We start from the raw sequence: 2002 nt of genomic DNA on the forward strand, positions 1-2002 counted from the left end.
GTAGTAGTAGTAGTAGTAGTAGTAGTAGTAGTAGTAGTAGTAGTAGTGGTAGTAGTAGTAGTGGCAGCACAAATAACATGCTGACATCATTAGTTATTATGACTTATTTTTTATGTGATGAAGTTGATGATGATGATGATGTTATTATTATTATTATTATTATTATTATTATTATTATTATTATTATTATTATTATTATTATTATTATTATTTTTAAACACGTGGTTCTTCATGTGTCATTTTGCCGAAATTATTTTCGTATTGAAATGAAAGCATAGATTTCATAACACGTTTATTACGCCTCTCTTGACATGGCGTGAATAGAATCCATTCACTCCATCGGATGGCGTGATTGCAGATAACCTGTTCCTGGTGAAGTATGCGTGTGTGAATATTATTATTATTATTATTATTTTGTAAAGTAAGCGTTGTTCATTAACAATAGCACGCACTGATAAACGTTACCCAGTTCCTAGCTGGATTTGTCTGCCAGCGCTTATTTTGTTTGGGAATGTTAATTCTCTTCTATCTTGTGTCCTTGTATTTTTTAAGAGGCAAATGTGCTTCACTTACGAGAAAACTCATGAAATTAAAAAAAAAAGGACTCTTTAGTCATGTTATGTTATTAAAGTTTTTTTTTTAATGGTGCTGCTTCCGTGATAGGAGTCTCCGCATGGGGATTAGTGCCGTCAGTGCACCTCATGCGGTCCAATGTAGGCATTACCTAAGGTTCTTTGCGGAGTCCCTTCGGCCCCTAGCTGCAACTGCTTTCATTCTTTTTACTGTACCTCTGTTCATATTATCTTTCTTCCATCTTACTGTCCACCTTCTCCTAACAAGTGATTCATGGTGCAACCGAGAGGTTTTCCTCCTGTTACACCTTTCAAACATTTACTGTCAGTTTCCGTTTCAGCGCTGAATGGCCTTAGTTGCCATAGTACTATAAATCTATCTATAAGTCTATTCATTTCCGTGATAGGTATGTGTTCCTTCAATATATCTATCTTAAAACGGAGTTATGTAAATGAAGAGTGATCAAACCGATTAATTCCTCCACAGTCACCTGGATTTCTCAATTTGTGAAGGCGAGGCGTTTTTGCTGTTACCGTGGTCGGTTTATCTCGGGTTAGGTAAGCATATGTTGGCTTAAGTGTTCCCTTAACATGTCTCTTATCGGTAATTAGCTTACAGGCTCTTATCTTGAGTTACCACGCTGTCGGTATCGCCCTAGGGAACACCACTTAGTACATGTCAATTAAGTGTTTTTATATATTATGTTATCTTATCGGCAGTTAGTTTTTTTCTTATTGTCTTTTACCACGCGGCCAACATCTGACGGGCGAGTATCGCGTAGTACTTTTGAATGCGGGATAATTTTTTGTTTTCAATTTATATGATAAAATTCCACTCTGTCACTAAATATGAAAACATTCCACGCTGTGGACAGGATTCGAACCTGTGCGGGCAGAGCCCAATGGATTTCAAGTCCATCTCCTTAACCACTCGGACACCACAGCTGTGTTGAGACGAATGTCGACCACATGTATTGAGCAGGTGTTTTCAGTAATAAAATGAATCTCCTCAGACTTGCTCAAGGTTTGTGACAGACAAGCGTTTCACACAGCTGTGGTGTCCGAGTGGTTAAGGAGATGGACTTGAAATCCATTGGGCTCTGCCCGCACAGGTTCGAATCCTGTCCACAGCGGGAAACTTTTTACTCCTTTCCATTGCAAAACGATATGAATGGATAGGAAGTGAGAAAGATATAGCTAAGGATTAACGGTTGTTACAGATTCATTCCACGTGGGCGTCACTCGGCTGTCACTTACGAACTTTGATTCCGTTAATTTTATGGATTTACACCTTGTCATTAACGGAGATTAAGAGCATTCAAATGATAATTTGCAACGTTGCTCCGTTGAAAGGCGTAAAGAAATAATAGACTTGTTAATTTTGAATTAGCGAATGTACGCTCTTAAAGTACTTAATAAAATGACAGGTC

At 37.9% G+C, this 2002-nt stretch overlaps 2 non-coding genes across 2 annotated transcripts; one reads left to right on the plus strand and one right to left on the minus strand.

Moving 5' to 3' along the window:
• Nucleotides 1–1435: 1435 nt before the first annotated feature.
• Nucleotides 1436–1517, minus strand: TRNAS-UGA (transfer RNA serine (anticodon UGA)). The gene has a single exon. It is a non-coding gene; the product is annotated as a tRNA-Ser (tRNA).
• Nucleotides 1518–1623: 106 nt separating this feature from the next.
• Nucleotides 1624–1705, plus strand: TRNAS-UGA (transfer RNA serine (anticodon UGA)). Its single transcript has one exon. It is a non-coding gene; the product is annotated as a tRNA-Ser (tRNA).
• The last annotated feature ends 297 nt before the right edge of the window (nt 1706–2002 follow it).

Source organism: Macrobrachium rosenbergii, chromosome 18, assembly GCF_040412425.1.
Source record: "Macrobrachium rosenbergii isolate ZJJX-2024 chromosome 18, ASM4041242v1, whole genome shotgun sequence".
Lineage (NCBI taxonomy): Eukaryota > Metazoa > Arthropoda > Malacostraca > Decapoda > Palaemonidae > Macrobrachium > Macrobrachium rosenbergii.